This window comes from Lontra canadensis, unplaced genomic scaffold, assembly GCF_010015895.1.
Source record: "Lontra canadensis isolate GAN:19392208 unplaced genomic scaffold, GSC_riverotter_1.0 scaffold1, whole genome shotgun sequence".
Lineage (NCBI taxonomy): Eukaryota > Metazoa > Chordata > Mammalia > Carnivora > Mustelidae > Lontra > Lontra canadensis.
Window position 1 is genome coordinate 12062124 of NW_022630995.1, and position 10928 is coordinate 12073051.

General features: G+C 36.2%; 1 pseudogene; it reads left to right on the forward strand.

Moving 5' to 3' along the window:
- The window catches only part of LOC116860300, a 70230-nt pseudogene that overhangs the window by 56340 nt on the left and 2962 nt on the right, over window positions 1–10928 (forward strand).

The following is a 10928-nucleotide window of genomic DNA, read 5'->3' on the forward strand; positions in this document are numbered from 1 at the left end:
AGAAGACAAAAAAATGTCTGAAAAATGACCTTTTAAAACACAGACACTAGAAAAACAGAAAGAAAGGAAACAATATCCAAAACTAGTAGAAGAAAAAAAAAACTTTTTTTTTCAATAAAAAATAAAGCAAACTGAGCTTATAAATGAGCTTATAAATGACCAATAAAAAATGAGCAAAGTGGGCACTTGGGTGGCTCATCGTTAAGCAACTGCCTTCAGCTAAGGTCTTGATTCCAGGACGCTGGGATTGATCCAGCCCTGCATCCCACTCCCTGCTTGGCAGGAAGCCTGCTTCTCCTTCTCCCCTTCCCCTGCTTGTGTTCTGACTCTCTCTGTATCTCTCCCTGTCAAATAAACAAATAAAATATTTAAAAAAAAAATAAGCAAAGTATCTAAAAGAAATTTCTACATGGAAGATACACAAACAGCTAATAAGCACATGAAAAAGAAATGCTCAGCATCATTAGGCATCAGAGAAATATAAGTCAAAACCACAATAAGATACAACCTCATGCCCAGTAATATAGCTGTAAAAATAAAAAGACAAATAATAAATAGTGTTGGCAAGAACTTGGGAAATTAAAATCCTCATATATTGCATCTGGGAATTGAAAGTGGTACAGCCACTTTGGAAAAGTTTGCAAATTCCTCAAAGATGACACACAGTTACCATAGGAACCAACAATTCCACTTCTCCATATATACCCATGAAAAAGGAAAACATGTCCACACAAAACTAGTACATTAAAGTTAATAAACATTATTAATGGTCAAAAAATTAGAAAAAGGAAACACAAATGTGTCTTGACTAATAACAAAATGTGTCTATCCTATGTAATATTATTTGGTAATAAAAGGGAATGAAGTCCCGATTCATGGTACAACAGAGATAAACCTTTAAAACACTTTGCTAATTTAAAGAGGCAGGTCACAAACACCACATATTCTGATTTCTTTTACATGAAGTGCCTAGAATAGCCAGATCTGTAGAGATAGAAAGTCGATTCATTGTTGCCTATGGCTGGAGAAATGCGGAAGTTGAGGGGAAATGGCTAAAGGTTACAGGCTTTTCTGCAGGATGATGAAAATGATAATGTTTGCATGGTTGCGTAATTCTGAAAATATACTATGAACCACTGAATTGTACATTTTAAATCGGCCAACCGTAGGATATGTGAATTGCATGTCAGCAAAGTCCAAGTTTTTTAAAAAACAAAACAAAAATCTTTGAGCACTGATATCCAAGAAGTCGTGATTCACATGTATAATTATTTCTAACTCTTCTTTCCCGACTTCATTCAGAAAGAATTGGCAAGTACAATTGCATTTATATGAAGCATACAGCATGATGAGTTGATATAAATATTATGGAATAATTACCAAGATCAATATAATTAAAATATCCATCAAATCACATAGTTTTTTGTGTGTGAAAATGCTTAAGATCTACTCTGAGCAATTTTCAAGGATACAATACTGTAGTGTTAACTACAGTCACCACACTCTGATATTCTCAATTTATTCTTCCTGTAACTACAAGTTCCCCTTTGACCTGCATTTCTCCATTTGCTCTTCCCCTCAGCCCTTGACAAGTACTATTCTAGGTTTCTTATCAAATCTGCCTTTATATATATATATATATATATTTTTTTTAAGATTCCACACCTAAATGATACAAAACACTGTCTTTCTCTCCCTGGTTTTTTTTTTTTTTTCTTTAACTAAATGCCCTCCAAATAGATCCATGTTGTGACTTGTGGCAAATGGCAAAAGAAGAATTTTCCATTCATCAAAGGACATTTAGGTTGTTTCCATATTTTGGCTATTGTGAATAACATTGTAATAAACATGGAAGTTCAGAAACCTCTTTGAAATGGTGATTTCAGAGTCAAGATGGCGGAGAAGTCACAGGCTGAGATGACATCAGGTAGCAGGAGATCAGCTAAATAGCTTATCAAACAATTGCAAACACCTACAAATCCAACAGGAGGTTGAAGAGAAGAAGAGCAGCAATTCTGGAAACAGAAAATCAACCACTTTCTGAAAGGTAGGACTGGCAGAGAACTGAATCCAAAGCAACGGGAAGATAGACTGTGGGGGGAGGGGCCGGCTCCCAGAAAACTGTGGAGCAACTGAGCACAAAATCAGAACTTTTAAAAGTCTGCTCCACTGAGAGACATTGCTCCGGAGGCTAAACCGGGGTGAAGCCCATGCAGGGACAGTGTGGCCTGAGGTCCCGTGGGGTCACAGAAGGATCGGGAGTGTCTGAGTGTTGCAGAGCTGCAGGTTATTGGAATGGGGAAGCCGGCTACAGAGACAGAACTGAGAAATGAGCGCTCAGCTCTGGGTCACCTTGAACCATAATCCATGGCACAGGCCACTTTTCTGTGAGTGGGGTCCCCACAAGATCCAGGGAGACACCCCCTGGAAGAGTTCAGGGATCTGCGGGGTTCAGAGACTCTAGGTGGAGCTGTGTGTCAGAGACAGAGACAGACGCTTGGTCACAGGCTGGGTGAGCTTGGAGCGCAGCCAGAGGCCAGGGAGATGGGAGTGATTGAGAACTTTTCTCTGAGGTTGCTCTGAGGAATGGGGCCCCAAGCTCTCAGCTTCTCTGGGCCAGAGATAGGGAGTCCACTGTTATCATTCCCATCCCCCAGAACTCTACAGAAACCCTTCAGGGAAAAAAAGCTCCCGAAAGTGAACACAGACGGGTTACTTAGCCTGGCTCTTGGTAAGGACAGTGCAATTCCACCTCCGGCAAAGACACTTGAGAATCACTACAAAAGGCCCCTCCCTCAGATGATCAACAAGAAATCCAGCTAAGACCAAGTGCACTTACCATGGAGAGCAGTGGAATTCCAGAGGAGGAGAAAGCAAAGCATGGAATTCATGGCTTTCTCTCCATGAATCTTTAGTCTTCCAAAGTTAATTTATCTTTTTAAAATTTTATTATTTTTTTTCTTCTCCTAATATTTTTTAACTTTTACCCTTTCCTCTTTTAACATTTTTAACTAGTTTATCTTAATATCTTTCATTAAAAACAAAAAAATTTGAACCTTCATTATTGTAGTCATATTTTATCCTTCATTGTATCTAACTATATTCTTTATATACACATAGGGATTTTTCTTCTAAAAAATTTGGGGCACGACTTCTTCTAATAAATCAAAATACACCCTAAAGCTAGCACTGGACTTGTTCTAGTCTCCAGCCTGAGAAAATTCTCTCCAACTTCTTTTTCTTTATTCTCCCAAGCAACTTACCTTAGCAATTCCATTTTTTAGAAATTAAACAAATTTTTTTCAACTTTAGAGTCATATTCCATCCCTTCATTGTGTTTACCCTTATATACATTTTTCATTCTTTAAAATTTTGGGAGGTAGTTTCTTCTAAGAGAGCAAAATACTCCCAAAATTAAGTGGGTAACCATGTTCTAGTCACGAGTCTAATATATATATATATATATTATATATATTCTAATATATATATATTCTTTTTTATATTTTTTTCTTTATTTGTTTTCTTTTTAAAATTTTTTTCTGAACTTCTTTTTATCCCTTTTCTCCCACCCACCCCCCATGATTTGGAGTCTCTTCTGATTTGGTTAAAGCACATTTTCTTGGAGTCTTTACCACACTTATAGTATTTTATTTGCTCCTTCATATATTCTTATCTGCACAAAATGACAAGGCAGAAAAACTCATCACAAAAAAAAAAAAAAAAAAAAAAAAAAAAAAACAAGAGGCAGTACCAGAGGCTAGGGACTTAATCAATATGGACATTGATAATATGTCAGATCTAGAGTTCAGAATGACGATTCTCAAGGTTCTAGCCGGGCTCGAAAAAGGCATGGAGATGTTAGAGAAACCCTGTAGGGAGAAATAAAAGCCCTTTCTGGAGAAATAAAAGAACTAAAATCTAACCAAGTTGAAATCAAAAAAGCTATTAATGAGGTGCAATAAAAAATGGAGGCTCTTACTGCTAGGATAAATGAGGCAGAAGCAAGAATTAGTGATATAGAAGACCAAATGACAGAGAATAAAGAAGCTGAGCAAAGGAGAGACAAACAACTACTGGACCATGAGGGGAGAATTCGAGAGATAAGTGATACCATAAGATGGAAAAACATTTAAAAAATTGGGATTCTAGAAGAAGAAAAAGAAAGAGAGAGGGGAGCAGAAGGTATATTGGAGAGAATTATTGTAGAGATTTTCCTTATTATGGAAAAGGGAACAAGCATCAAAATCCAGGAGGCACAGAGAACCCCCCTAAAATCAATAAGAATAGGTCCACACCCCATCATCTAATAGTAAAATTTACAAGTCTTAGAGACAAAGAGAAAATACTGAAAGCAGCACAGGCCAAGAAATCTGTTAACATACAATGTTAAAAATATTAGATTGGCTGCAGACTTATCCACAGAGACCTGGCAGGCCAAAAAGAACTGGCATGATATATTCAGAGCTCTAAACAAGAAAAAAATGCACCCAAGAATACTATATCCATCTAGGCAATCATTGAAAATAGAAGGAGAGATGAAAAGCTTCCAGGACAAACAAAAATTGAAAGAATTTGCAAACACCAAACCAGCTCTACAGGAAATATTGAAAGGGGCCCTCTAAGCAAAGAGAGAGCCTAAAAGTAGTGGACCAGAAAGGAACAGAGACCATACACAGTAACATTCCCCTTATAGGCAATACAATAGTACTAAATTCATATGTCTCAATAGTTACCCTGAATGTAAATGGGCTAAATGCCCCAATCAAAAGACACATGGTATCAGAATTGATAAAAAAAAAAACAAAACCCATCAATATGCTGCCTACAAGAAACTCATTTTAGACACAAAGACACCTCCAGATTTAAAATAAGGGGGTGGAAAACAACTTATCTTGCTAATGGACATCAAAAGAAAGCTGGGGTGGCAATCCTTATATCAGATCAATTATATTTTAAGCCAAAAACTATAATAAGACATGAGGAAGGACACTATATCATAATCAAAGGGTCTGTCCAACAACAAGATCTAACAGTTTTAAATATCTATGCCCCTAACGTGGGAGCAACCAACTATATAAACCAATATATAACAAAATGAAAGAAACACATCAACAATAATACAATCAGTAGGGTACTTTAACACTCCCCTCACTGAAATGAACAGATCATCCAAGCAAAAGATCAACAAGGAAGTAAAGGCCTTCAATGACACACTGGACCTATTGGACATCACAGATATAATCAGAACATTCCATCCCAAAGCAACAGAATACACATTCTTCACTAGGGCACATGGAAGATTCTCCAGAACAGATCACATCCTGGGTCATAAATCAGGTCTCAACTGGTATCAAAAGATTGGGATCATTCCCTGCATATTTTCAGACCACAATGCTTTGAAGCTAGAACTCAATCACAAGAGGAAATTTGGAAAGAACTCAAATACATGGAGACTAAACAGCATCCTTTTAAAGAATGAATGGGTCAACCAGGAAATTAAAGAAGAATTGAAAAAAATCATGGAGACAAATGATATTGAAAACATAATGGTTCAAAATCTGTGGGACACAGCAAAGGCAGTCCTGAGAGGAAAATATATAGCGGTACAAGCCTTTCTCAAGAAACAAGAAAGGTCTCAAATACACAACCTAACCCTACACCTAAAGGAGCTGGAGAAAGAACAACAAAGAAAGCCTAAACCCAGCAGGAGAAGAGAAACCACAAAGATCAGAGCAGAAATCAATGAAATAGAAACCAAAAAAACAATAGAACAAATCAACGAAACTAGGAGCTGGTTCTTTGAAAGAATTAATAAGATTGATAAACCCCTGGCCAGACTTATCAAAAGAAAAGAGAAAGGACCCAAATAAATAAAATCATGAATGAAAGAGGAGAGATCACAACTGACACCAAAGAAATACAAACAATTATAAGAACATACTATGAGCAACTCTATACCAACAAATTTGATAATCTGGAAGAAATGGATGCATTCCTAGAGACATATAAACTGCCACAACTGAACCAGGAAGAAATAGAAAGCCTGAACAGACCCATAACCAGTAAGGAGATTGAAACAGTCATCAAAAATCTCCAAACAAAAGCCCAGGGCCAGACGGCTTCCCAGGGGAATTCTACCAAAATTTTAAAGAAGAATTTATTCCTATTTTCCTGAAACTGTTCCAAAAAATAGAAATGTAAGGAAAACTTCCAAACCCATTTTATGAGGCCAGCATCACCTTGATCCCCAAAGCAGACAAAGATCCCATCAAAAAAGAGAATTACAGACCAATATCCTTAATGAACACAGATGTGAAAATTCTCACCAAACAACTAGCCAATAGGATCCAACAGTACATTAAAAGGATTATTCACCACAACCAAGTGGGATTTATTTCAGGGCTGCAAGGTTGGAACAACATCCACAAATCAATCAGTGTGATACAATACATTAATAAAAGAAAGAACAAGAACCACATGATCCTCTCAATAGATGCTGAAAAAGCATTTGACAAAGTATAGCATCCCTTCCTGATCAAAACTCTTCAAAGTGTAGGGATAGAGGGCACATACCTCAATATTATCAAAGCCATCTATGAAAAACCCATCGCAAATATCATTCTCAATGGAGAAAAACTGAAAGCTTTTCCGCTAAGGTCAGGAACACGGCAGGGATGTCCGTTATCACCACTGCTGTTCAACATAGTACTAGAAGTCCTAGCCTCAGCAATCAGACAACAAAAAGAAATTAAAGGCATCTAAATCGGCAAAGAAGAAGTCAAACTATCACTCTTCGCAGATGATATGATACTATATGTGGAAAACCCAAAAGACGCCACTCCAAAACTGCTAGAACTGGTACAGGAATTCAGTAAAGTGTCAGGATATAAAATCAATGCACAGAAATCAGTTGCATTTCTCTACACCAACAAGACAGAAGAAAGAGAAATTAAGGAGTCAATCCCATTTACAATTGCACCCAAAACTATAAGATACCTAGGAATAAACCTAACCAAAGAAGCAAAGAATCTATACTCAGAAAACTATAAAGTACTCATGAAAGAAATTGAGGAAGACACAAAGAAATGGAAAAGTGTTCCATGCTCCTAGATTGGAAGAACAAATATTGTGAAAATGTCTATGCTGCCCAAAGCAATCTACACATTTAATGCAATCCCTATCTAAATCCCATCCATTTTTTTCATAGAAATGGAACAAATAATCCTAAAATTTATATGGAACCATAAAGGACCTCAAATACCCAAAGGAATATTGGAAAAGAAAGACAAAGTTGGTGGCATCACAATTCCAGACTTCAAGCTCTATTATAAATCTGTCATCCTCAAGACATTCTGGTACTGGCAAAAAAAAATAGACACATAGATCGATGGAACAGAATAGAGAGCACAGAAATAGACCCTCAACTCTATGGTCAACTAATCTTCGATAAAGCAGAAAAGAACGTTCAATGGAATAAGGACAGCCTCTTCAACAAATGGTATTGGGAAAATTGGACAGCCACATGCAGAAAAATGAAATTGGACCATTTCCTCACACCACACATGAAAATAGACTCAAAATGGATGAAGGATCTCAATGTGAGAAAGGAATCCATCAAAATCCTTGAGGAGAAGACAGGCAGAAACCTCTTCGACCTCAGCTGCAAGAAATTTTTCATAGAAACATTGCCAAAGGCAAGGGAAACAAGGGCATAAATGAACTATTGGGACTTCATCTAGATCAAAAGCTTTTGCACAGCAAAGGAAACAGTTAACAAAACCAAAAGACAAATGACAGAATGGGAGAAGATATTTGCAAACAACATAACAGATAAAGGGCTAATATTCAAAATCTATATAGAGCTTATCAAACTCAACACCCAAAGAACAAATAATCCAATCAAGAAATGGGCAGAGGACATGAACAGACATTTCTGCAAAGAAGACATCCAGATGGCCAACAGACACATGAAAAAAATGCTCAAAACACTCAGCATTCAGGGATATACAAATCAAAACCACAATGAAATACTACCTTACACCAGTCAGAATAGCTAAAATTAACAAGTCAGGAAATGACAGATGCTGGTGAGGATGGGGAGAAAGGGGAATGCTCCTACACTGTTGGTGGGAATGCAAGCTGGTGCAACCACTCTGGAAAACAGCAAGGAGGTTCCTCAAAAGTTCAAAATAGAGCTACCTTATGACCCAGCAATTGCACTACTGGATATTTACCCTAAAGATACAAACATAGTGATCTGAAGGGGCACAAGCACCTGAATGTTTATAGCAACAATATCCACAATAGCCAAACTATGGAAAGAACCTAGATGTCCATCAACAGATGAATGGATAAAGAAGATGGGGTATATATATACAATGGAATACTATGCAGCCATCAAAAGAAATGAAATCTTACCATATGCGATGACATGGACGGAAATAGAGGGTATTATGCTGAGTGAAATAAGTCAATCAGAGCAAGACAACTATCATATGATTTCAATGATATGAGGATTTGGAGATGCAAAATGGGAAGTTTGGGGGGGTAGGAAAAGAATAAATGAAACAAGATGGGATTGGGAGAGAGACAAACCATAAGGGACTCTTACTGTCACAAAACAAACTCAGGGTGACCGGAGGGAGGAGGGTAGGGAGAAGGTGGTGGGGTTATGGACATTGGGGAGGGTGTGTGATATTATGAGTGCTGTGAAGTGTGTAAACCTAGTAATTCAGACACCTGTACCCCTGGGGCTAATAATACATTATATGTTTATTTAAAAAATAATAAAACAAATTTTAAAAAATTTTTAAAAAGAAGAAATAGTAAAATACTTATTCAAAGAGTAAGATAACCTACTTATTGACACCAATAATAAACTGGAAATATGTCAAGGTTAACTACAAGACTAACAAAGATATTTAATTTACCTCAATCTGTTCCAGAAATTGCTGGTAATTGGGGATGATTATACCAATCTTGTACCATCTGTATTGGAACAGAATGCTCACAATTTTTGTCACTCTCATAAATTTTAGATAAAATTTCAGGAAGTCCTATTTGGAAAATTTTACCATGGCTGGCCATTGAAAAGTTTCCTAGAATGCTTTATATTTCTTGGAGGGAGTGCCACACAGAAAAACCTGAAAAGTGTTTAGAAAACTAAAAACCTATGTTTCTTAGCAGTAAAAGAGAGTAGATTATTTCTTTACTTCACTGAAATACATTTATTCTACCTGTTCTCATTTCCTTGCCTTTCCTGCTAAAAATGATTATTCTCTGATATTTTTCTAAACTCAAGTATGATCTGAATCATTCAACTCAGACAGGCTTCCACTTCAACCAACTTTGAGTAATATGCAAAGATATGAACAAATGAAGGTTCATATTAGACAGAAAATATTATCTCATTCACTGAATATCTAATTGTTTCACAGAACTAATGGCCAAAGGAGTGCTCTTAGACATGATTTGAATTAAAATGCATTGATTTGTTATAACTAATTAATTCAATAATCAGTACATATTGCAGATGCATACTACATGCTAGGCTCTATATAGATTTAGGTTAAAAAAGAATGCAAGAATCTTGACCTCAAGTCTACCTCCAGAGGTAAATTACAGAGAGAAATATATATAGGTCACTGCCACACTTTGGTAAAATAAGATTATGAGTAAAGACGTCTGGAAGGACTCAAGTTGATAACAAGAGGACAGAGGCATTATCAAAGAAGATGGGGGAGAGGGGCACTACTTATTAGGCAAAATTGTACACTGGCTATGCTTTAGGCAATCTCTGAGAATTCTTTAAAATTAAAAACTATCTTACTTGGCTCACTGGGTAGCTTAAAATAATAGATTCATTTGGTAATAATATATATTGGTAGCTAAAATTTAATAAAAAGTTAATTATATGTTTTATAGAATTATCTATCATGATTATAACCCAACTATATCTGAATAATATAACTAAAGGAAAAGGAATGTAGGTCAACTTCATTTCACTGTTTCATGTCATATTTCATTATGTTTAACATTTTGAATGAGAGTTACAAAATCATTTACAGGCTTTTTTAATACTTAAATTCACTTTCATTCTTTCCTTTCATCCTCACTCTACTAGTTATTGTGAACCATTGTTTCAAATATAGAATTTTCCTAACTGCTGTGAGTACTACCTTTCTAAATGAAGTCTAAAGTCATGTAAACTCACTCACCTGGTGGGGGGTGGGGAGGAATTAAGTGAAACAAGAGAATGATTAACAGAAAATAATTACACAGGGGTTCATAATTAAGAATTTAAGTCACAAGGAAGTAGGCACCTAGAGAGCAAAAACCCATTAACTTAGAAGCTAAGAGATGGAGTTCTAGTGCAATTTCTAACAACTCCAAACAAAGTGTACATGGGCAAACTTTATTATCAAATTATAGGCATTGGACTGTCAATCTTGGACATAATTTCAAGCATTAAAAAGAGATGACTCTAAAATGAGGCTTCTCTCCCTGGCTGTTATATCACTATCAACTGTGATTAGAGTCCTGAAATGGAAACTATTCTTGTCTCAGGCTCTTTCTCTCAGTTACAAAATACATTTTTTTTGATAAATAGAATTGATTGACTGGGTTACTTGCAATTAGTCATTCTTCTGCATAAAAATCTTAAAAGTCGTACCCAAAATGTGTTCCCTTCAAAACACATCAGCAAAAGGCAGCAGCAAAGTGTGTGATAATTGCACATGTACTTGTGTACCTCACATTCTAAAAAGAGGGCTATCATGAATTGGAATTACTCAGGAAGTTCTTACTAATAAAATAGTGGCCCATCAACTGATTGTCTGTATTTCCTTGGTGTTGATTGTGATCTCTCCTCTTTTATTCATGATTTTATTAATTTGGGTCATTTTTCTTCTTTTTGATAAGTCTGGATA